Here is a 25,954-nt window from a genome sequence, read left to right on the forward strand (position 1 = left end):
GTCTCCCCTGCACCCAAAGGCCCCCTTGGCTCGGGTCACCCCTCGCCCTGCGCGCCACACCTCTCCATTCGCAGCCCCCCCGACAGGAGCAAGGGAGGGACAGGGGGGGTCTCTATCCAGGCGCCTCCCGCACCCCTTAACCCTTTCTGGCCCGCTTCTCCGCGCCCCAGGGAGTCCTCGTGGGTGGGCGCCCCATCTCCGCCCCTTGGCAGCACGCGTGCCGGGATCCAGGCCCCACGGAAGGCGCTTGGGGGAGCTGGCGGGGTCTCTGGTCCTTTTCTCCCCCTCCTACCCCCGCGACCCCTTTACCTCTTTGTCCTCGCTCCGGTTCTCATTTCTTTTCTGCAACATCCACGTTGGGCGAGGATCCTCCTCTTCCCGTCCTCCTCCCCTTTCCGAAAGCGCCTCCCCCCCCCCCAGCTACGCCGCAGAGCAGCAATCCGGCGTAGAAGCTCTACTTGCGAGAGAAGCAGGCAGCTTGGGAGGGGGGCTCCCCCCCCCATTTCCAGAGCGAAGCCGGATTGGAGGAGGAGGAGGAACAATGTATTGGGGGAGGGATTTGGGATTGTGTGGGCGGGATGAGAGAAGGATGTGCCGGGAGGGGAAGGAAAGTGTTGAGCGGGTGGGGGTGGGGAGTAGAAATCCCCCCCGTCTTCCTTCTGGGGATCAGGAGAGGGGGGAGGGGCTGATCCCTACAATCCAACAGCGAAGTCACAAAATGAGTTCTGCATGGAAATCAGATCCGATCAGACTCCGAGTTCGTGTTTTGGCAACATGACAGGTCTGTCCGTCGGGATGCCTGACGATTCCTGCTCCCTGCCATTTCCTGGCCTTCCTGAGAGATCACTGAAAAGGGAGGATTTCTTGACTCCAGAATCCATCATCGCAGACCCGTTTCATTCAGGCCTAGAGATCTGCTCTTTGGACCAGTCTGCTTGGATCATGTGGCTCATATCTGGATCATCACTGATGGGGGGGGGGAGCTCAGGAAGAATCTCCTGCCACGTGACTGGGGGCGTCTGGAGGCTGACTGGGGTCAGACAGGACTGCTGTTTTGCTCTCCTTACTATTTCAGCTCAGGTTTTCCTGGCAGAAGTTCTATTTCATCAAGAAATGGGAGGATTCATTGAGGAAACGGGGCTAAGCGAAAGCATCCGTTGCAAAGAGGCAAATGTGTCTACTTTGTAACCATCCAGGGAGTTGTGTTGCAAAGGCCATTTGCAGAAAGGTTTTGATAAGGAAAATTCTGGGTTGAGAGTCTACTCAACAGCTCAGCTCATCAGGGTCCGAGTCCCCTGCGGGTCCGTGCGGTCAGTAAAAGAAGGCAATTCCAGCGAAACAATTTGGAGCAAAACAGCAGTCAGTAGACTGAGATTCTTTATTGTTGTGCAACAGATTCAACAACAGCGAGTGATTCCAGAGCAGGGGGCAACATTGACATTTAAAACTTTCCCACCATATCCAGGATAGAGTTCTCACAGCATCATCAATATATCTTTTTGCAGGGCTTGCAAGACGGAGCTGTTCTGCCTGGCCTTTCGCCAAAGCACAGTCCGACCCCCCCCCCCTCCTTCTGTAATCTTCATAGAACCCTAACCCGATGGTTGCAATTAATTTGATTCTGAATTGAGTCTAGAATGTATTTTAATTAATTGACTGTGCAATTTTCTGTACACTGGGCTATTTTTACCTGTTGTTAGCCGCTCTGAGCCCGGCTTTGGCCAGGGAGGGTGGGATACAAATAAATTTTATTATTATTATTATTACAGTGGGATGAAGATCATATGAACTTAAGGCATTTGCAAACAACCTGGTAATAATGGTAGAAGCCCACTGGAAAGTATACCAATGGTGTTCAACAAGATTACCGTATTTTTCGCCCCATAAGACACACTTTTTCCCCTCCAAAAATGAAGGGGAAATCGGGGTGCGTCTTATGGGGCGAATGCCTGCAAGCCTCGCGCGCCCGGCAGGAGGTCCCACCGGGTGCGCGAGGCTTGGGGCAGCAGCCTGTCGCCTGAAGCACGGGGAGCCCTCCGGAGGGCTTCCCCTGCTTCGGGCGAGTGTCTGCAAGCCTCGCGCACCCGGCAGGAGGTCCCACCGGGTGCGCGAGGCTTGGGGCGGCAGCCTGTCGCCCGAAACACGGGGAGACCTCAGGAGGGCTCCCCCTACTTCGGGCGAGTGTCTGCAAGCCTCGCGCACCCGGCAGGAGGTCCCACCGGGTGCGCGAGGCTTGGGGCGGCAGCCTGTCACCCGAAACACGGGGAGCCCTCGGGAGGGCTCCCCCTGCTTCGGGCGAGTGTCTGCAAGCCTCGCGCACCCGGCAGGAGGTCCCACCGGGTGCGCGAGGCTTGGGGCGGCAGCCTGTCGCCCGAAGCACGGGGAGACCTCAGGAGGGCTCCCCCTACTTCGGGCGAGTGTCTGCAAGCCTCGCGCACCCGGCAGGAGGTCCCACCGGGTGCGCGAGGCTTGGGGCGGCAGCCTGTCGCCCGAAGCACGGGGAGACCTCAGGAGGGCTCCCCCTACTTCGGGCGAGTGTCTGCAAGCCTCGCACACCCGGCAGGAGGTCCCACCGGGTGCGCGAGGCTTGGGGCGGCAGCGGACTGCTTGCGCGCACCTAGAAGCTTGGGGCGCGTTGAGCTCAGCACGCCCCAAGCTCCTGGTGTAGCGCAGCGATCCACTAGCCCTGGGAGAGCCCTGCGGCTCTCCCAAGGCTAGCGGACTGCTTGCGCGCACGCAGAAGCTTGGGGTGCCCTGAGCTCAGCACGCCCCAAGCTCCTGGTGTAGCGCAGCGATCCGCTAGCCCTGGGAGAGCCCCGCGGCTCTCCCAGGGCTAGCGGACTGCTTGCTGGCACGCAGAAACTTGGGGCGCGCTGACCTCAGCTCGCCCCAAGCTTCTGGATTAGCGCAGGGGTCCACTAGCCCTGGGAGAGGCGCCCGGCTCTCCCACGCTAGCGGATACCTTACCGGCACGCAGAAGCTTGGGGCGCGCTGAGCTCCACACGCCCCAAGCTCCTGGTGTAGCGCAGCGCACCTGGGGGGGGAATAAAATTTTTTTCCTTTATTTCCCCCCAAAAAAACTAGGTGCGTCTTATGGTCCGGTGCGTATTATGGGGCGAAAAATACGGTAATCAATTTGGCCAAGTTGCAGGTGTTAAATTGAATAAAAATTGAAATAAATTGTTGGTAAAAATATGAGACAACAGAAGAAAAATGAGTAGAGACAGATAGCAGAGCTGGGGATAGAAAAGATGGTGAAATTTTTTGGAGTGTGGCAGACAACAAAAAATATAAACATTTTAAAAGATCATTATTGGTAATGAAAAATTCTGGGGTGAGAGACGACTCAACAGCCGAGCTCTTCGGGGTGCTGCTCCCCCGCGGGTCCATGTGGTCAGTAGAAGAAGGAAGCTCCAGCAACACAGCGGTCAGTAGACCATGATCCTTATTGTTGTGCAACATGTCCCCACAGGAGTAAGAACCCTGAGTAAGGGGTGACCCCCCCTCTTTTAAAACGTCCCACAATATCCCAGAATACACTTGGAGCAGCATCACTGAGACATCATCACTACATCAGTAGCATGTCACAAAGGGGGAGGGGTCTACAAGGGTGACACAAGTCCAACATTAGGTCTCTTTATCAGGCCCCTTTCCCAACACCTCTTAACTCCCCATCACCGGAAGAACAATAAAACTCTTGACATCTCCTTGCCCTCAGGACTTGTCTGGAGATGGGCTTTCAGAACACCTGGCTTGCTCAACTGCCTCTGCAGATGTCCATTGTTTCCCCTGGTCACTCCCTGGATGGGGGGCCGTGTCTGTGCTCTTACGCTTGGGGGATTATGGCGGGATGCCCTGTTCCTGCTGCCTGTTAGATTTCCAGCTCCGTGATTGCAGTCATGGTATTTTTGTCTATCACATGACGGTGTATGTTTTGACTCCACAGTGGGAAGTGATGGAGACTATGTTCCTGAAGTGAGACTATTGTCCTTTGTTCTCTCTCTTTGCTGTCTGATGCTAGAGAGAGAGGGAGCCGTGTTGCAGTGCTCCGTGTGTGTTTATATGTAAATAAAGTAGATTAGCCAAAATGCTGAGTTGCTGAGCTCTGTTACGCAAACTGCAAACACTCTGCAGATCCCTAAGTGTGCCGATGTCTGTTGGCATCAGTTGCTGTGAAGCTTTTGAAGCTCCCGAACGAATGACCAGGAGGGAGAGAACTGTTCTCTCTCTTCACTTTGCAGCAAAGTGCTTGTCACAAGACAATGTTTACATTCCACAGTCAGAGCACTGTTGGGTTTTCCCACGGGAATGGGAAGCTGGATGTGACGTACACTGGTTTCCTGTTTTTCACTGTTTCTCTCGGTGTTCTTCATTCCGAGGAGGAGGACGGTTGCTTCTCTGCTCCAGCAGAGGCAAGATGCATGTTTGTAATTTCTCAACTTTGAACTGAAAATAAAGCAACTTTAAGCATGTGGCACGTACTGTTCATCATTCCGTTGTGCAAAGGACTCTGCAATCACAACATTTTGGTTATGGGCCCAGAAAGACGTAAATCAAACTGAAGAATGCCGGCAGAGGTACAGAGGAACGGATCGCGTTATCTGCTCTGCGCGTCAAGTTTGATTGATGAAGGTATGTGCTCATGCTCCGGGCAGCCTGCCAGCTTCTAATTTATGGCTTTATGGCTGGACTTTGTACTTTTAAAGCCGTTTTGCCGCGATACAGGCAATGGCTGAGAAAGCGAAAGTACTTTTTAAAAGTGCTTTTGGAAGAAGCTGCAGTACTGTGACGCAGCTTGATTAAAGCAGCAATGATGGATAATGCAAAGCTGGTTGAAGCTTTTGGGATTCCTAAGCTCAATAAGAAAAATTACACGGAGTGGGTGCTTTATGCAGAGGCTGTTCTGCGGAAAGAGGGTCTGTTTAATGTTATTACAGACAACCCCCCAGCTCCAATTACAGCTGAATGGGCTACAAAGGATTCCAAAGCACGGGGAACGCATACGTTGATAGTATCCCCAGAAGAGCTCTGTTTGTTGCGTGGAAAGACCACAGCCAAAGAAATTTGGAACTCTTTAAGAGAAGCGCACTTGAGGACAGAAGCTGGTTCCTCAATGTACTACTATGCCAAGCTGCATGGTATGGCTCTTGCTGAAGGTGGAGATGTGCGTACACACCTGATGGAGATGCAGAATCTGAGACATGAGTTGCAACAGAGAGGACTCAACTTTCCAGAGGCTGTGTATTCCTTCATGATACTACATTCTTTGGGACCAAGTTGGGAGTCCGTTGCCACTCAGATTGCTGTTCAACCAACTGCTCAGCCCACAGTAGCCTATGTTACTGCCGTGATCCAGAATGAAGCAGATCGCCGGGGTGCTAGCTGCATGGGTAAGGGGGAGTCTTCACAGACGTCATCCCTGAGTGCAGTGGAACCACCAGAGGGCGCCAAAGCTTTGAAGGCAGTGAAATGCTACTCGTGTGGACGTCTAGGCCATATAAAGAGGGAATGCAGATATCCCAGGGCCAAGACAGAGCAGCGCAGTGGAAGTTCATCGCGTGGAAAAGGCCAAAGCAAAGGCAAAGGTCCGGTGTCCAGGACAACGCAGCACAAGGCAATGGTCTCACGCTTCACCCCAAACGTCGCAAAGGTCCAAAAGACATCTAGATTTTTCTTCGTTGTTGATTCAGCAGCTACCCACCACATGTGCAACGATAAGAGACTGTTCGTGTTTTTTACACCGCAGGAAGGTGCGATTCACCAGGCGGATGACCACACGATCCCCAGTCAAGGCTACGGAACTGTTGTACTTCACAGTTTGGACTTATTGATACAGGATGTACTTTACGTTCCAGATGCCACACACAATATTCTAAGTGTGATGCAGCTGAATGAACGGAACATTGACGTTTCCTTCAAGAACAAGAAATGCACCATCACAAAGAAAGACGATTATGTATTGCATGCTGAATGTGTTGATCGTTTGTTTGTTTTGTATTATGATGATGTTGTGCAGAATGATACTTGTTGCATTGCAGGTTCTAACAAAAGTTTGCATGCAGGATGCATTCATGATTTTCACAGGAAATTTGGTCATTTGCATTTTGAGGCAGTATCTAAAATGCCTACCTTGGTTGAAGGTATGACTATTAAACCCTGCAGGTACCACATGAAGTGCAAGGCATGCGCAGCAAACAAGGTGAAAATGGCTGCGAAAGGTAAGGTGTCTAGTAGGCAAGCTACAGAACCATACCAGGTTGTTCATGCTGATTTAGTTGGTCCACTATCGCCCTCTTTGGGTGGAAATAGGTTCTTCATGGTTCTCATTGATGCATTTTCCAGGTATATTTATGTGTATAATCTCAAGCAGAAATCAGAGGCTTTTCCAAGGTTTAAGGAATTCTGTGCTTGGTTGGAAAATGTGCATGGTAAGAAGATAAAAATTCTTTTCACAGATCGCGGGGGAGAATTCACTTCTCAGCAGTTTGAAGCTTTTCTGACTGAGAAAGGAATTCAACACGATTTGTCCAGTCCTCGCTCACCATGGCAGAATGGACTTTGCGAAAGGGCAAATCAAACATTGCTTCAAGGGTTAAAAACCTTGCTGCATGATGCCAATCTTCCAGAGAGTTATTGGGCCGAAGCTCTCTCGTGTTTTATTTACAGTTACAATCGCAGGTTATCTTCAGCGATTGGTTGTACCCCCTATGAGAAGATGTTTGGCAAGAAACCATACATCAAACACATGAAAATATTTGGTTCTGACATGTGGATTCACTCACCACAAAGCTCCAAGTTAGGCAAACGTGGATTGCATGGTATCTTTCTAGGTTATCAGAAAGGTTCTTACAGAATAATGATGACTGACTCTAAGACAATTAAACTCACAAGAAGTGCTGAGTACAATGCCAAGTGGGGGGAGAATGTGGGAATTTTCCAATGTTATCCTGATGACAGTGATGAGACTGAGGATAAGAAACAGCAACCCACACCCACTGATGAAGGTTCTGATTCTGAGTCTGAAAATGAATCGGATACTTCAGAGGATTTCAAGAGTGCGAAAGCCTCTATGCGACCCTCTGAAAGCTCTGATCAGGAATTGGAAGAACCATTGTTCACAATAGGTCACTTTTCTCCTAAGAAGGAAGAGGAGAGTGTTGAAGACCAAAGGCTGATTCGCAGGTCACAAAGAGCCACTAAAGGCAGACCTCCAAAGAGATTTGCTGATGAATTTGCTAAGACAGCAGTAGCAGCTGTTAAAAGCTCCAAGAAGGTATTTGAACCTTCAAGTTTCCAAGAAATCCAGGATTTGGATTCTAAGGAAGCTGAGCCATGGTTAAATGCCATGAAGGCTGAGCTTGATTCCTTAGAAAGGAACAAAACTTGGGAGCTAGTTCCAGTAGTTCCAGGAATGAAACTGCTTGGAAGCAAATGGGTCTTCAAAGCAAAGACAGATCAAAATGGCAAGATAGTCAGACACAAAGCCAGATTGGTAGCCAGAGGTTTTGCACAGGTACCAGGTGAAGACTATCACGAGACCTACTCACCCACGGTGAGATATGAGAGCATTAGGCTTATGCTCAAGCTAGCTGCAGAGGAGAGTCTACACATTAGTCACCACGATGTAAATACAGCGTTTTTGTACGGATCTCTAGGTGAATCACTTTATATGCTTCCACCTGATGGCGTACAGGTAAAACAGGGATTTGTTTGTGCTCTAAAAAAGTCCCTTTATGGTCTCAAACAAAGTGCACGGTGTTGGCACAAAAAACTCACTGAAGCATTGTTTTCTCTAGGTTTTCAGCAAGGGAAAGCTGATCCATGTGTGTTTGTCAAAGAGGAGGGGCAAAAGAAGCTGTACTGTTTGTTTTATGTTGATGATATTTTATTCTTTTGGAAAGATGTCACAATGTACAATAACGCCCTAGCTCAACTGAAAGAGCACTTTGACATGAAAGATCTTGGTGAGGTAAACAATTACCTATCTCTGGAAATAGAGAAAGATCAAAGTGGTAACATTCTAGTACACCAGTCACGGAAAATTGCTGATGTGTTAAGCAAACTAAACCTGATGGATGCTAACCCTGTAGACACACCGATGACAACAGGTTATCAGGTAGAAGACACTGAAGAAGCATTTTCTGACACTACACTGTACAGAAGTGTGCTAGGCAAGCTAAACTTCATTGCCAGATGTTCAAGACCTGACATTGCTGTTAGCTGTAATTTGCTAAGCAGACAAGTTAACAATCCTACTGTTAAGGATTGGAAAGCTCTGAAACGCATAGCACGCTATTTGAAAGGCACTATGCATTACAGACTGAGATTTAACAATCAGAAGTCTGGTGGTCTTGAGATTTTTGCAGATGCAAGTTATGGAAGTGACACTACAGACAGGAAAAGTACGTCTGGAGTTTGCTACATGTACAATCAGGGTCTATTTGATTGGTCATGCAAGAAGCAAACAACAATTAGCTTAAGTACTTGTGAAGCTGAACTAAATGCACTGTCTTATTCACTTAAGGATTGTGAATGGTTGTTACAATTGTGCAAAGACATGAAAATTCCTGTCAAATGTCCAATCCAGGTTTATCAGGACAACAAAGCATGTTTGGCTTTGCTGAATTCGGAAGGTTGTAAGCAAAGCACAAAGCACTTGCAGTTGAAGTTGCAACATGCTAGGGAACATATTCAGAAGGGACTCGTAACAGTGTCCTATATGCCAGGTAACGAAATTCCTGCTGATGTATTGTCCAAGGTTGTATCAAGGGATCAACACTGTACCTATGTACAGAAGTTGGGTTTGTACTGATATTGTACGAACACGCTGCCCAGTGATGTTCACAGAAAGGGGGAGGATGTTGGTTTCTGCTCTCTTCACTGTGCAGCGAAGTGCTTGTCACAAGACAATGTTTACATTCCACAGTCAGAGCACTGTTGGGTTTTCCCACGGGAATGGGAAGCTGGATGTGACGTACACTGGTTTCCTGTTTTTCACTGTTCTCTCGGTGTTCTTCATTCCGAGGAGGAGGACGGTTGCTTCTCTGCTCCAGCAGAGGCAAGATGCATGTTTGTAATTTCTCAACTTTGAACTGAAAATAAAGCAACTTTAAGCATGTGGCACGTACTGTTCATCATTCCGTTGTGCAAAGGACTCTGCAATCACAACAAGAACATGCCAGTCGGACATGTGTCTCTACCAGGATCCTACTCGAGTGTAGGACGAGCGCTTGACACTGCCGATCTGATTTTCTACTTCTTGGTTCACAGAGGGAGGTGGAGCCCAAATTCCCCTTTCTTTAAAGATCAAAATGGCATTGGAATGAGGAGAGTCAGTTAAAGTATGGATTTTCTACACATTTATAAAGCTAGGTATCTTCCCCGAGCTGTCAAGTCGAAAGGATACATGTGGCCAGCATGACTAAGCCGCTTCTGGTGAACCAGAGCAGCGCATGGAAACGCTGTTTACCTTCCCGCTGGAGTGGTACCTATTTATCTACTTGCACTTTGATGTGCTTTCAAACTGCTAGGTTGGCAGGAGCAGGGACCGAGAAACGGGAGCTCACCCTGTCGCGGGGATTCGAACCGCTGACCTTCTGATTGGCAAGTCCTACGCTCTGTGGTTTAACCCACAGCACCACCCGCGTCCCTAAGCCTATTACATAGATTACCTAAATTAAAATATACATAATCACTCTAGGCTTCCTTTTGCTATATGTAAATGAAAGTTTAAAAAATTATATTATAAATAATATTATAGATTCCCACAGGCCCCCCACTCCCCTTCACCCATGTGTGATCTCAGTGTTTTACTTCTTCCATCTTGTTGTGTTGTTATAGTTTAATAATTATTTAATTAATTCTATTGCTCTTTTCTTGCTTACCCCTGCATGTTTTACCCATTATCTATTCCTATTTCAATTCCGGAACAATATTTTTTCATAGAATCATAGAATCATAGAGTTGGAAGAGACCACAAGGGCCATCGAGTCCAACCCCCTGCCAAGCAGGAAACACCATCAGAGCACTCCTGACATATGGTTGTCAAGCCTCTGCTTAAAGACCTCCAAAGTAGGAGACTCCACCACACTCCTTGGCAGCAAATTCCACTGTCGAACAGCTCTTACTGTCAGGAAGTTCTTCCTAATGTTTAGGTGGAATCTTCTTTCTTGTAATTTGGATCCATTGCTCCGTGTCCGCTTCTCCGGAGCAGCAGAAAACAACCTTTCTCCCTCCTCTATGTGACATCCTTTTATATATTTGAACATGGCTATCATATCACCCCTTAACCTCCTCTTCTCCAGGCTAAACATGCCCAGCTCCCTTAGCCGTTCCTCATAAGGCATCGTTTCCAGGCCCTTGACCATTTTGGTTGCCCTCCTCTGGACACGTTCCAGTTTGTCAGTGTCCTTCTTGAATTGTGGTGCCCAGAACTGGACACAGTACTCCAGGTGTGGTCTGACCAGAGCAGAATACAGTGGCACTATTACTTCCCTTGATCTAGATGCTATACTCCTATTGATGCAGCCCAGAATTGCATTGGCTTTTTTAGCTGCCGCGTCACACTGTTGGCTCATGTCAAGTTTGTGGTCAACCAAGACTCCTAGATCCTTTTCACATGTACTGCTCTCAAGCCAGGTGTCACCCATCTTGTATTTGTGCCTCTCATTTTTTTTGCCCAAGTGCAATACTTTACATTTCTCCCTGTTAAAATTCATCTTGTTTGTTTTTGCCCAGTTCTCTAATCTGTCAAGGTCGTTTTGAAGTGTGATCCTGTCCTCTGGGGTGTTAGCCACCCCTCCCAGTTTGGTGTCATCTGCAAATTTTATCAGGATGCCCTTGAGTCCATCATCCAAGTCGTTGATAAAGATGTTGAATAAGACCGGGCCCAAGACAGAACCCTGTGGCACCCCACTAGTCACTCTTCTCCAGGATGAAGAGGAACCATTGATGAGCACCCTTTGGGTTCGGTCAGTCAGCCAGTTACAAATCCACTGAGTGGTAGCATAGTCAAGACCGCATTTTACCAGCTTCTTTACAAGAATATCATGGGGCACCTTGTCAAATGCCTTGCTGAAATCAAGGTAGGCTACATCCACTGCGTTCCCTTCATCTACCAGGCTTGTAATTCTGTCAAAAAACGAGATCAGGTTAGTCTGACATGACTTATTTTTCAGAAATTCATGCTGACTATTGGTGATCACAGCATTCCTTTCTAGGTGCTCACAGACTGTTTGCTTAATGATCTGCTCCAGAATCTTCCCTGCTATTGATGTCAGACTGACTGGGCGGTAATTATTTGGGTCCTCTCTTTTCCCCTTTTTGAAAATAGGGACAACATTTGCCCTCCTCCAGTCTGCCGGGACTTCGCCTGTTCTCCAGGAATTCTCAAAGATGACTGCCAGTGGTTCTGAGATCACATCTGCCAGTTCTTTTAATACTCTTGGATGGAGTTCATCTGGCCCTGGAGACTTGAATACATCTAAACTAGCCAAATATTCTTGTACTATCTCCTTAGTTATTCTGGGCTGTGTTTCCTTTGCTGAATCATTTGCTCCAAATTCTTCAGGTCGGGCATTGTTTTCTTTATCGGAGAAGACTGAGGCAAAGAAGGCATTGAGTAGTTCAGCCCTTTCTGTGTCCCCTGTTTGCATTTCACCATCTTCTCCTCTGAGTGACCCCATTGTTTCTTTGTTCTTCCTTTTGCTACGAACATACCCATAAAAGCCTTTTTTGTTGCTTTTAACCTCTCTAGCAAGCCTGAGTTCATTCTGTGCTTTAGCTTTTCTGACTTTGTGTCTACACGTGCTGGCTATTTGTTTGAATTCCTCTTTGGTGGTTTCCCCCCTTTTCCATTTTTTGTACACATCCTTTTTAAATCTTAATTCAGTTAAAAGTTCTTTAGATAGCCACCCTGGCTTCTTTAGGCACCTTCCATGTTTCCGTCTCATTGGTATTGCCTGACGTTGTGCTTTTAGTATCTCCCTCTTAACAAACTCCCAGCCATCATGAACTCCCTTTCCTTTTAGTATTGTTGTCCATGGGATCTCACCCAGCACTTCCCTAAGTTTTATGAAGTCGGCTTTCTTAAAGTCAAGAAATTGAGTCCTAGTATGCTTGGCTGCTCCTTTCCGCTGTATAGTAAACTTCAGAAGAGCATGATCACTCGCGCCTAATGATCCTTCCACTTCTACCCCACTAACCAGGTCATCAACATTGGTTAGGACCAGATCTAAAATGGCTGTTCCTCTTGTTGCTTCTCCCACTTTCTGGACAATGAAGTTGTCTGCAAGGCCAGTGAGGAATCTGTTTGACCTTATGCTCTTGGCTGAGTTTGACGTCCAACAAATATCTGGGTAATTGAAGTCCCCCATTACTACTATCTCCCTTCCTTTTGCATGCTTGGCCATCTGTTCCAGGAAGGCATCATCTATGTCCTCCGTTTGGCTTGGGGATCTATAGTAAACTCCCACAATGAGGTCTCTGTTATTCTTCTCTCCCTTAATTTTGACCCAAATGCTCTCACTTTGGCTTTGAGGATCTAAATCTTGGATCTCTTCACAGGTATACACATCCCTGACATATAACGCCACTCCTCCTCCTTTCTTGTCTGGTCTGTTTCTCTGAAATAGATTGTATCCCCCCATTATTACATTCCAATCGTGGGACTTATCCCACCAGGTTTCAGTGATGCCTATTATGTCATATTTAGTTTGCTGTACCAAGAGCTCAAGCTCATCTTGTTTATTTCCCATGCTTTGCGCATTAGTGTACAGACATTGAAGTCCATTAATCATTCCCCCGTGTCTCTTATTTAAGGATTTTTTCCTCCCACCACTAGGTCCGCGTGCTGTTTGCTCCATTTGGTCTATGACATTTGGATGATCATCTTCATTAATTGATAGACTCCTACCTTCAGGAGCACTGTCTCCCTCCCCCACATTAGTCAGTTTAAAGCCCTCCTGATGAGGTTTCTGAGATTTTTGGCAAAAACATTTCTCCCAACCGTTGTGAGGTGCAGCCCATCACTTGCCAGAAGTCCATCTTCAAGAAACTGCAGTCCGTGATCTAAGAATCCAAACCGTTCCTGTTTACACCATTTGCGAAGCCAGCTGTTCACTTCCACTATTTTCCCCTCTCTCCCTGGGCCACGTCGTTCAACTGGGAGGACAGATGAGATGACAATTTGTGCATTTAGTTGCTTCAATTTCCTGCCGAGAGCCTCGTAGTCTCTTTTGATCTTCTGGAGGCTATTGCTTGCAGTGTCATTGGTTCCCACATGAACCAAGAGGAAGGGGTATTTGTCAGTGGGTTTTATGATTCCTTGCAGTCGTTCAGTTACATCTTGGATCTTAGCCCCGGGGAGACAGCACACTTCCCAAGACATCTTGTCAGGCCCACAGATCACTGCTTCTGTTCCCCTCAGTAGGGAATCCCCTATCACCACTACACGCCTCCTCTTGGGTTTGGTCGGGGTTCTTCCGTGAGCTGTCCGTTCCAAGGTCGCCTGCACATTCCCTGAGGACTGACTTTGCTGCTCGTCTTCATATACCTGATCGACTGTAATGAGGGAGAGATCCTCAAATGGAGTCTGCTCTTCGTCTTCCATGCTAGGGGAGAGGACCTCAAAGCGATTGTGTATTTCTAAGCAATCAGAGTGAACCCTGGGCCTCCTACTTCTTTGAGTCACGTTTCTCCATATATCTGGCTCCTGTGTTGGTGAACTAGACTCCTTCTCAGGGGAGTCCCCTGTCTTCTCCTTGGTGGAGACGGTGTGCTCTGTTGCTTCCAAGAAGAGCTCCAGCTCTCTAATTCTTTGGAGCGTAGCTACACGTTCCTCCAGTTGCTGGACTTTGTCTTTTAAGAGGGCAATCAACATGCAATTGCTGCAGGTAAAGCTGCCTGCAACCTTTGGCAAGATGGCAAACATTGCGCAGGAATCGCAGGCGACTGCAGCTGTTCCCTCCCCTTCCATCTTGAGATCGTGTCGTTGGGGTTGGCTACAGCGGTCCTCCATCATAAAAAGCTTGAAGACAGGACAAATAACTTCCCCCACACAAAAAAACACCTAGATCTCCCCCAACAAATGTTTGAGACTAGCTCCCCTAAATCTAAAAGATGGATCTAACTGCGCACGCCACTAGGCGCGCGCCGCTGCCCTGCAAACTCTGATAAGCTCCTCCCACAGCTAATCCCCTGCCTCAACAGAAACCCTGCCCCCTCTGACCTTTACACAGGGAAAACAGCTAATCAGCCACAAAGAAACACACACACACACAAGAAAACCCTTTTTGCTCCTTCTTCAACTGATGCCCTGCAAACTCTGATAAGCTCCTCCCACAGCTAATCCCCTGCCTCAACAGAAACCCTGCCCCCTCTGACCTTTACACAGGGAAAACAGCTAATCAGCCACAAAGAACACACACACACACACACACACAAGAAAACCCTTTTTGCTCCTTCTTCAACTGATGCCCTGCAAACTCTGATAAGCTCCTCCCACAGCTAATCCCCTGCCTCAACAGAAACCCTGCCCCCTCTGACCTTTACACAGGGAAAACAGCTAATCAGCCACAAAGAAACACACACACACACAAGAAAACCCTTTTTGCTCCTTCTTCAACTGATGCCCTGCAAACTCTGATAAGCTCCTCCCACAGCTAATCCCCTGCCTCAACAGAAACCCTGCCCCCTCTGACCTTTACACAGGGAAAACAGCTAATCAGCCACAAAGAAACACACACACAAGAAAACCCGTTTTGCTCCTTCTTCAACTGATGCCCTGCAAACTCTGATAAGCTCCTCCCACAGCTAATCCCCTGCCTCAACAGAAACCCTGCCCCCTCTGACCTTTACACAGGGAAAACAGCTAATCAGCCACAAAGAAACACACACACAAGAAAACCCTTTTTGCTCCTTCTTCAACTGATGCCCTGCAAACTCTGATAAGCTCCTCCCACAGCTAATCCCCTGCCTCAACAGAAACCCTGCCCCCTCTGACCTTTACACAGGGAAAACAGCTAATCAGCCACAAAGAAACACACACACACACACACACAAGAAAACCCTTTTTGCTCCTTCTTCAACTGATGCCCTGCAAACTCTCATGTATTCATGTATTCCTTCACACCATCACACTCCTTGATTATTCTCTGATTTGAGTGGCCTCTAATAAGTGCCGTCAATTTTGCCATTTCTACAAACTCGCAGTTTGTTTTGCCATTCTAATAATGATGAGTTTTCTCCCCCTTCCAATTCTTTGCAATCAGTATTCTGGCCGCTGCAGTTGCGTAAAGGAATACATTTTTCTTCTCTCTGGGGATGTCATTAGATATTAGGCCTAACAAAAAGCCTCTGGTAAACGAAATCTTAAATCATTTTCTCCATTTCTCAAAGCAATCAATTTTGCCTATTATTGTTAGCATTTGAAAAAGAAACATTAACTTTGGCAGGATATTCATTTTAATCACTGAAATTGACCTCCTTATTGATAACTTTAACCTTTACCAAATCTCTAATTGATTTTTAATTTCTTTCCAGGTCTTATTATAATTATCTTCAAACAAATTGGTATTTTTCATTGCTCCGAATTCTTTTCGCTCTGTCCGTCCATATTCTTAACCACCACCTTAGTTTTTTCTTTCTTTATCCTAAATCCTGCCACCTTGCCAAATTCCTCCATCTTTCTCAGCAACTTGCTTACACTTCCTGTTGGTTCTTCTACCATTACAATCATATCATCGGCAAATGCTCTTATTCTATATTCGACTCTTCCTAGTGTTATACCTCTAATCTCCTCCTCTGACCTGATAACTTGATTTAGTACCTCCAATATTAAAACAAATAACAAGGGAGATAGGGGACACCCTTGTCTTGTCCCCCTTTCTATTTTAAAGTATTCAGTCATCTCCCCATTCATTATTAAATTTACCTTTTGGTCTTGATAAATTGCTCTTAATCCAGTTGATATCCTTGTTCCCACTTCCATCTTTTCAATTATCTTCTCCACAAACCTCCAGGATACCTTATCGAAGGCTTTCTCAGCACCCACAAAAACAGATGCAGCCTTCTTCCCTGGGTTCCAGTCAAGATATTCAATAGCATCAATCACAAGTCTCACATTATTGCTCATCTTCCTTCCCGGTAAGAATCCTGTCTGATCTTGGCTAATGACTTCGTTCAACACTGTTTTTAATCTCTGGACCAACATGTCCGCATATATCTTGTAGTCAATATTAAGTAAAGATATTGGTCTATCATTATTTATATTCTCTTTGTTCTTGTCTTGTTTAGGGTTTACTGTTATATGTGCTAATTGCCATGACTCCAGGATTCTTCCTTCTGCCATTATTTTATTTATGAGTACTTTCAGCGGAGTAGCCACTACTTCCTCCATTATTTTTTTAATGCAAGGCGGAAAAGGCATCCGGGCCCAGCGACTTCCCCAACTTCGCTTTGGAAATAGCCTCCTATACTTCCATCATAGAAACTGGGGCATTTAGATATGCATTTTTTTCTATTCCCACTCTGGGTAAGTCTTTCCCCTGCAGATAATTTTTTATATCTTCTTCTGTTTCCTTGCCTATATTACATAAATTTTTGAAGTGGTTGATAAAACACTTGTTTATTTCTTCTCGTTTTCTCGCCGTCTTTGATTTTATCTATTAATCTCTCTTTCTGTCTCTTCTTCAGTTGCCATGCCAGTATTTTGCTGGGCCTATTTGCAAATTCAAAGGATATCTGTTTCATCCATCTTATGTTATTTTGGATTTCAATGCTTAACAACTATGAGAATTGTGTTTGTAATAACTTGATTTTTGGTGCTACCTTTTTATTTTTTGGTTCCTTCGCTAGTATTTTGTCATTGCTCGCTATTTCTTCTCTTAACTGCTCTAAGTTCCTCTCATAAACTCTCTTTTCCCCTGCATTTTGCTGTATATAGAAGCCTCTAAGAAATGCTTTACTGGCATCCCAAATTATTCTTATATCAGTGTCTTGTGATTTATTGATTTCAAAGAATTATTTCAACAATTCTTGTGCTTTAATCACCAGATTTTCATCGTTTAATAAATTCTCATTTAATCGCCATCTTTTATTACCCTTTTGTTTATTTTCTAATTCTAATATCACTGGATTATGATCTGTTATTGTCCTGTTTTTTAATCTCTGTTTTTTTAAAAAAATTATTATTAAACTATTTGAGATCTAGATTGCATAAATTCTCCCTGACGATTGTTAGGCTTCTGAAAAGAGTGTGAACTGTTTCTCCAGTGGATTTTTGTCTCTCCGTGCATCCCTTAGGTTTAAGCTGTCCACCATTTGAAAAAATGTATGTGGTAGTCTCTCTTTTCTAGATATTCTGTCCCTTTCTGTCCCGTCCATTTCTAATGAAGGGACTCCGTTGAGGTCCCCCACCTTAAGGGTGGAATCCATTCTCAGGCCAATCAGCTTTCCTCAGAAGAGGAGCTGGAGGGGGGAAAGTCATCCAGGAGGAGGGAGAGAGGAGGTCATCCAGGAGGAGGGAGAGACACAGACACAGAGCAGATTAGAGAGGAATTACCTAGCTACAAGAAAATGACAAGAGAAACAGACTCAGCTGGCCCTGAAGCAGGAAGACAGATTTCGTCTGAGTTCATTGCCGTGAAGAAGAGTGGACTCTGAGAGGAACATGTCCCACACTCCATACATCTAAATGGGTTCTCCCACTTGAATGTCTGATATTTCTTAAACATCACATTATAGCTAAAGCACTTTCTGCAATCCTTCCATTTAAAGTTATTGATGGTATGTAGGGTGTCAAATGTTAAAGTTCTTCCTGGCCACGAGTCTGTTGATGTAGGACTTCCACAAGGACAGAGCCTCAATATACTTTCCTGACGTTTATGTGGTTTGTCTTTTGTGTGAGTTTGTTGATGTATATCAAGGGATCCACTCTGACTGAAGCTCCTTCCACATGCCATACATTTAAATGGTTTCTTCCCTGTGTGTCTGCTGATGTTTTCTAAGATTTCCACTTTGATTGAAGCTTTTTCCGTACTCAATGCATTTAAATGGTTTTCCCCCCTGTGTGAGTCCGTTGATGTCTTCTAAGCATTGCATTGAAACTGAAGCACTTCCCACACGCCACACATTTATATGGTTTCTCCCCTGTGTGAGCCCATTGATGTATATTGAGGTGTCCACTCTGACTGAAGCTCTTTCCACACTCCATACATTTATATGGTTTCTCTCCTGTGTGAGTCCGTAGATGTGCACTTAAGTGTCCACTCTGACGGAAGCTTTTTCCGCACTCCATGCATTTAAATGGTTTTTCCCCTGTGTGAGTCCGCTGGTGTATATTGAGGAGTCCTCTTAGACTGAAGTTCTTCTCACACTCCCTGCATTGGAATCCTTTCTTGCCCTTGTGAGTCCGCTGATGTGTTCTAAGTTTTCTACTATCAGTGAAACTTTTCCCACTCTCCATACCTTTAAATGTTTTCTCCCCTCTTAGAGTCATTGATGTGAGCTATGTGTGCTCATTCAATGAAGCATATCCCACATTTCACACATTTTAATTTCTATTCCTAATGAAACGAAAGGTGCCCCATTCCTTGGAATTCTGAATGTCTTCTCCATCACCTTCTTCAGAGTGGGAGGAAAGGAAATCCTGTCTGGGTTACAAGAAAGAGAACAAAGGGAAAGAGAACACATCAAGCGCCATTAGCCCCTTCTCTTATTTCAACATCTCCTACATTCTCCCATGTCCTACCCATGTTCCCAATTTTTTGGAAATGAAAAAGCAATGTCATCAAATGATAGTAATGCATCACCACCTTTCATAATCCTCAATCATCGTTAATAAAGCAGCATGATCTTGGAATACAGCCTTTTCAAATCAATTGTTTCCTCACAGAAAAGGCAGCTGCTCTCTGTCCATGAACAGGCCCTCTCTTTCTCCGGTCCATCGTTCCTTTGGACATTACCCATCCTCTGCATCATAATCCTCCATTCACCTCTAGATGTTTATGAATCACCTGCACAGTCCCATTGGCCACAGGAGGTCCATGTGGACTATTATGTGAGACCCTGGTCTACATCTTTTCCAGGGACTGTGGTCTGGGTCAGTCAGAGAATTAATGACAAGGCTTGGTGCTTGGGGTCAGCTGAATGGGTGCTCTGGGAAGCTCCTGTTCTTGGAGATGGACCTCCCTCTACATGCCTCGCATTGCATGGAGAGAGCAGGAGAAGCAGAAGGAAAGAAGATGGCAAATGGGAATCCCAATGGTTCTTTATAATGATGATGTGCTGCCTGATCTCAAGCCCCTCTTCTGACACAAGACTACCCTAATCTGGCACTGACAAAGCTGGATATTCAAGGCAAAGGGATAACTGTACTTATCCCTTCATCCTTGAATATGTAGTGTTGATTTATTGATGGCCTGATGTTGTGATATTTCCAGAGACATGAATTTATTCCTTATCTGTCTCAAATATCTGGGTACCTTTGGTGGGGGAAATGTCATGCACCTTATGGGGTAATTTATCCAGCATTGGTCCCCACCCTGCAGTCAGCTCTCACCTGTGGCTTCCAGAAGCTGTCAGCATGCAACAGGGGCCACAATCCCAGGAATCGCTTCAACCGGCCGGCAAAACCAGGTGCGGATAGTTGATGGGTCTCAAATCCTTGGTGGGTTGGGGATTTCTGCTGCAAGTGAAGGCAGACCCTGGTGGATGGAGAGGAGGAGAACAGTGAATCCCACAGACCAGAAGGCAGATTCTGCCCATTCTGCAGAGGAAAGTGAAGGGCCAATGGGATCGTCAATCGGGGAAGGAAGCCCATCGAGAAGGAAAACTTTGGTCCTAAACCTTCACTGCCTCATGAGTTATGTTCAGAAGAAGAAAAGGCTATGGAGGGAACCCACACAAATCCAGAGTGGAGTCTCTAAGACGGTTGGATGGTGTCCTGCACACCTTCTTCATTCAACTCCTGCAGCCAAGCTGGTGCCAAACATACTGCTCTGCTTTCCTTGGGACCATATCAGCTGGGCTGAGAAGGGGGTCTTGTTGTCTAGGCAGCCCAGGACCCCCAAACACCCTGCCCAGGCTGGCAGTGCTACAAACACAGCAGTTTCAAGTGGGGAGATGGGCTCAGAGCTGTGTATCAAAGTCTCTCCAATGTGGAAAAGGGAAACAGAAAATAATTACATTATAAAGGTATAGGTAAAGAGACCCCTGACCATTAGGTCCACTCGTGACCGACTCTGGGGTTGCGGCGCTCATCTCGCTTTATTGGCCGAGGGAACAGGCATACAGCTTCCAGGTCATGTTGCCAGCATGACTGAGCCGCTTCTGGCAAACCAGAGCAGTGCATGGAAACGCCCCTTACCTTCCCTCCGGAGTGGTACCTATTTATCTACTTGCACTTTGACATTCTTTCGAACTGCTAGGTGGGCAGGAGCAGGGACCGAACAGCGGGAGCTCACCGCATCACGAGGATTCGAACCACCGACCTTCTGATTGGCAAGTCCTAGGCTCTGTGGTTTAAGCCACAGCGCCACCCGCATCCCATATTTACATCATACGGCACTGTAAAAGTATTCAAAATATTTGTTTTTCGAAGAAAAGACCACAATGTATCATGTGGCCCCTTCAAAGCTAATGAAAGTCTTGTGTCTGGAGCTTTTGGGGGTGCAGGACCAGGAAAGCTTCTGCCACCATGATCCTTCCAATGGGGATTCAGGCCTCATCATGGGACTGAAATTGCCCTGGCTGATTATCTCCAATGGGATAGATATTGAGAGGAAAGCTGTTTCCTGGTTCTGCTGGATCTCTCAGCGGCTTTGGAGACCTTTGGCCATGGTGTCCTTCTGGACCCTCTAGGGGAGCTGGGGGCCCTGTTATGCAGTGGTTCCCCTCCTTCCTCCTGGGCCATGCCCAGAGATTGGTGTTCAGACTCCTGGATGCTTACTTGTGGGGTGCCCCAGGGCTCCATTCTCACCCCCCCCATGCTTTTTACTATCTATATGAAGCCACTGGGAGAGATCATCAGGGGATTTGGGTTGGGTGTTCACCAGTATGTGGATGATGCTCAGCTCTTCCTCTCTTTTAAATTGGAACTAGTGAAGATGGTGAATGCCCTGTGTGGCTGTCTGGAGATGGTTGGAGGATGGATGGCGGGTAACACATTGAGGTTGAATCCTGACAAGACAGAAATACTGTCCCTGGGGGAGGGTGGGGGCCTTCCTGGTCCTGATGGGGTAACTGTGCCCCTGAAGTACCAGGTGTGCAGCCTGGGGATCATTTTGGACTCCCAGCTGTCCATGGAGGCGCAGGTCAATTCTGTGTCCAGGGCAGCTGTCTGGCAGCTCCATCTGGTACACAGGATGAGACCCAACTAGCCTGCAGACTGTCTGGCCAGAGTGGTGCATGCTCTGGTTATCTTCTGCTTGGAGTACTGCCAGCTGCTCTACATGGGGCTACCTTTGAAGGTGACTCTGAAACTGCAACTAATCCAGAATGGGGGAGCTAGACTAGTTACTGGGAGCAGCCACTGAGACCACATAACACTATTTCTAAAGTATATTCCCTGGCTCCCAGCGCATTTCAGAGCACAATTCAAATGGTTGGTACTGACTTTTAAAGTGTCTGTGGAATGTGAAACACAAGAGCAGTCAGGTACAACATCCCTAGAGTGGAAATAAAAGGGGATGTCTGGACCAGCCAGTCAGAACTTCCAGTTTCTCCTAGGCTGGGACAGACTTCTTCTGCATGTGACTAGAAGTGGGTGCGACCTCACCTGCCCAGGTAACAAAACAGCAGGACTGGTCAGCCACTCTCTCTCTGACTACATTCGTCAAAGAAGCAACATCTGCTTAGCCTAAGATGCTTTCTTGGGCTGTCTCCTTATGGGATAGTTTCCAGGTGTATGTAATTTTTGTAACTTAAGTCTGACTTCTGGGATCCATTTATGAACAGAATGTGTGAGTAAACTCTTATTATACTTTTATAGAAGACTGTGTCGTGTCTTATCTTTTTATGAGGGACTCAAGGGGAAATTACCAAGGAAACTTATTTTAGAGGCTTTAGCGAGCCTGAGCAAATGCATCCGTTGTACGTTTAAAAGGGGGAATGTTACTCTGCTAAATTGTACAACTTGTTAACACAAGTTGGAAAGGATATAATCATACAATATATCCTCTCCTGCATCCATGAACATTCCCAGTGTCATGGTTGCTTTTTTCAGGCATAGAAAAGTACAGATGTAATGTATAGCGATAATTCCTAACCTATTGGTTCAAGAAGGTTCTGGTAGTTTTACTCTGTATGATTCAAAGCTGGTGTTTTCTCTAGATCATGGGGAGGCAAACTAAGGCCTGGGGGTATAAATACGATGATGATGATGATGATCTTGTGGGGGTTTTTTTTAGTTATTTTGGAGCTCGTACTGCTATATCAGCTCATAAAATGTTATGGGTGGAGAAAATCACAGGGTTGCCATAAACTATAATCCCACCCAGGAAATCTCATTCATATACATTCTGTAAATTTGGGGAGGTCACACACATCACCTGTGCTAATACTGGCAGTCTCTGGCCTCCACAGGCACACCCTGTGTGTAGAGCCTCCAGCCACAGGCACTGTCTATCATAAAAATGGGTCCTTTGACTGGGAAGATTCATACAGTCACTGTCATCGGATGATGAAGGATTGTATCTCAGCTTGTCAGTCACTCTGACATTGCCTTCAAAGAATAGGGGGAACAGAAATGCTTTTGGCGGGCAACTTCTGTATCAATCCTGAGAGCCATTCCATGGACTCTGCACCCCTGTTTCTGATGACAGGTGTACATTATCCTCATACATAGTGGAAAAGATAATAAAGATGGAAGCCTGAGAGAGAGGAAAAGGTTTCTGGCTGCTTCCTGGGTGGGATTGTGGAAACCAAGAGCCGCTTCTGAGAAGGCCTCTCCCCTCCCCCCTTCCTCTCAGGATTTCCTCTCCTCTCCAGGTGACCAGTGGCTGGACTGGGCAGAATCACTGCGTCTGGACAGGGCAGGGGCTTATAGGGGCTCATGGGTGGGAAGAGGATGGAGCTTTCTGGAAGGGGTGGGAGGATTGGACCCCCCAGTTTCCAGGGATCCCTCTGGTCACCTTGAAGGGATGGCCGATTCTTGGGTGGGAGGGAGAAGCCAAGGCAGCCCCTCCGGAGATCCCCAGCGGGCGCCACCATGGAGAAGTCTCCCCAAAGACTGGTTTCCTATCTCTCTCTCCCCCAATGCTGCCCTTCCCTGCCCCAGGGATGCTCCCCCTCCCCAGTTCCTCGATTCCCTCCCTCTGTCCCAGAGACTCCCCTGCACCCAGAGGCCCCCCACCCCTTGGCGCGGCTCACCCCTCGCCCTGCGACCCCCTTTTCTCCGTCCAGAAGGGCCCCCCAAGACGAGCAGGGGAGGGACGGGGGTCTCTATCCAGGCGTCCCTCACTCCCATTAACCCTTTCATGGCCCACCTCTCTCCGCGCGGAACCCACAGCGCCCCAGGGATGCCTAAGCGGGGGAAACGGGGCGAGGGCGCTTCGCTGGGATCCCCTGGGTGGGCGCTGCATGTCCGCCCCTGCCAAGGCACCCAAGTGGCCAAGGAAAGCCCCCTTCGCAGCACGCGCGCAGGGATCCAGGCCCCACGGAAGGCGCTTTGGGGAGCTGGCGGGGGTCTCTGAATCCTTCTTTCCCGTCTCCCCTTTCCCCTCCCCCGCGACCCCTTTACCTCTTTGTCCTCGCTCCCGATTCTCCTTTTCTTTCCCGCAACATCCAGGGGGGGGGTCCTTCCGCCCCTCCTCCCTTTTCCGAAGCGCCCCCCCCCCAGTTACGGCGCAGAGCAGCAACCCGGCGCAGAAACTCCACGTCCGGGAGAAGCAGGCAGTTCGGGAGGGGGGCTCTCTCCGCTCATTCCGGAAACAGAAGCCGGATTGCGGGGAGGAGGAAGAGGTGCGACATAGGGGGGGGGGATTGAGGATTGTGGGGGCGGCGTGAAAGCAGGTTGTGCCGGGAAGGCAGAGAAAGAATTGTTTGCGGGGGAGAGAAAAAGGTTTTCCCCCTCCTCACTTACTTCTGGGGCTCAGGAGAGCGTGGGAGGGGCTGATCCTGGCAATCCAGCTGCAAAGTGCCCCCCCCTACAATGTTTGCATTGCAAAATCCTTCCCTCCCCCCCCCACGCCATGATCTTAGATCCATTCCATGTTTTTGGTATTTGTGCACATTGAGCAGCGGGTTGGGCTCTGTGACTCCTGTGTTACGGAAAAAAATAGGGGTTGGGCTTTTGCACACACACCCTGATACGGAACCAACACAATTCCTCCCTTGTGTCTCCCTCAGAGGCAACACAATGCGGCCCGGAAGAAAGCAAGGCAGCTGTTGATCTGTTTGCGAGCAGAGCCCCCCCCCCCCGCCCCATGCGAGGAGTGAAGCAGCCCAGAACTAAAGCGCGTTGCAATTTGTACATCCTCAAATAATCGACCCCCGTCACAGAGAAAGCACCCCAAAAACATCCCCGGTTGCTCCACAAAATGAGTTCTGCATGGAAATCAGATCAGACTCCGAGTTCGTGTTTTGGCAACATGACAAGTCTGTCTGTCAACCGGGATGCCTGAGGGTTCCTGCTCGCTGCCTTTTCCTGGACAGCCGGAGAGATCATTGGAAAGGGTGGATTTCTTGACTCCAGAATCCATCACCGCAGACCCGTTTCATTCAGGCATAGAGATCTGCTCTTTGGATCAGTCTGCTTGCATGGTGTTACGGTAAAATCTGGGTGCGTGACTACACTGCCACCCAGCTCGTCGGACAGGGTCCGCGGGTCCTTGCGGATGAAAGGAGCTCAGCCGGACGCAGGAGCAAACTACGAAGATCCGAGTTTATTGCGCAACAGGTTCAAAATGGCATTGAACCCCGAGTATGGGGTGACATAGACTTTTAAAGGTTCCCTCCATAACCCAGAATACAGTGCAGGAAACGTCATGAATACATTATGGGAAGGTCATGTTTCGTGAATTACATCATGAATATATTTCACACGTCATGAATAGATTAAGGAAGGGGTGGGATTACATTCATTAACATTTCGGATAAGGGAGGGGGAATATGCAGAGCAAGAAATATACATAGATAAACATTTATTGAGTACCGGTGGTGGCAAGACAATGGGTCAGAGATATGCATCGTCTGCCACCTTATATTGCCTAGAGGAGAGGTTTGGCGAAACGATCTGACAGGATTAGGAAGTTCCTGCGTACGTGACCTGCCGCTTTGGGGATTATGGAAGTAGGGACAGCATCATGGAGTCCAAGGGGAACTGAGTTGAATGACACCGAGAGCGAGGAAATCAGAGTTACGGTTGATTTTATATTAATTTCTAAAGATTTCAATGATCTCTATCCCATTCCGTACTGTAGAGGGAAAGCAGAAGCAGGATAGATACATTGTAACAAGGTTTTGACAAGCGGAAACAGAATGGATACATTGTAACCGGATTTTGACAGTTTTACGAGGTCCCTGGTTTCGGATCCATTGTTCTCGCAGTGGGGGGCCATCAGCAGCTTGTCAGGGATGAAATGAGGCGTGCAAGAGCTCCCTGAGCTAGCTCCTGCAGGACGAATGCATGGCTGTGATTGGCTAAAGCGCGGCCATAGGAATAAGCGGAGAAGAGAAACACTCGGTCTACTCGTTCTAAGTATGGAGCGCAGATAGACATAGGAAAAGATAGGGAATATATATATATATTCGAGCTTATTTCACTCGCAAAAAAGGGGGGTCTGGGAAAAGTGTGGTGCTTGTGCAACGGTGAAGGGGTTTGAGGGTGAGTGTGCGGTGGCACCCTCGAGGTCATCGCCTCGGACGTTCAAGGAGAAGGGGGGGAGAAGGAGGCACCCCCCCGTCCGTATCAGTGGGGATCACCAATGGATCATATGGATCACCATGGATCATTCAT

At 47.4% G+C, this 25,954-nt stretch overlaps 2 protein-coding genes across 4 annotated transcripts in view; both read right to left on the reverse strand.

The window, feature by feature from the left end:
- The window catches only part of LOC309541252 (uncharacterized protein), a 246,014-nt gene that overhangs the window by 87,825 nt on the left and 132,235 nt on the right, over window positions 1-25,954 (reverse strand). The window contains exon 5 of the mRNA XM_082238889.1: window positions 19,559-19,703. The gene's annotated coding sequence lies outside the window, so the exon portion shown is untranslated. The remainder of the gene's footprint in view (window positions 1-19,558; window positions 19,704-25,954) is intronic.
- LOC309541304 (uncharacterized protein) overlaps window positions 1-25,954 on the reverse strand; it is a 118,446-nt gene that overhangs the window by 7,954 nt on the left and 84,538 nt on the right. Inside the window, exons 1-2 of one of the 3 annotated variants that reach the window (XM_082239024.1) lie at window positions 23,738-23,949; window positions 22,548-22,720 (exon numbers count right to left, since the gene is read on the reverse strand). The exons of 1 other annotated variant lie outside the window; for it this stretch is intronic. The gene's annotated coding sequence lies outside the window, so the exon portion shown is untranslated. Of the gene's footprint in view, window positions 1-22,547; window positions 22,721-23,737; window positions 23,950-25,954 lie in introns of those variants that run through there. One more of the 3 variants, XM_082239023.1, reaches the window with a different exon arrangement.

Source organism: Podarcis vaucheri (assembly GCF_965113315.1).
Source record: "Podarcis vaucheri genome assembly, chromosome: 10".
NCBI classification, from domain to species: domain Eukaryota; kingdom Metazoa; phylum Chordata; class Lepidosauria; order Squamata; family Lacertidae; genus Podarcis; species Podarcis vaucheri.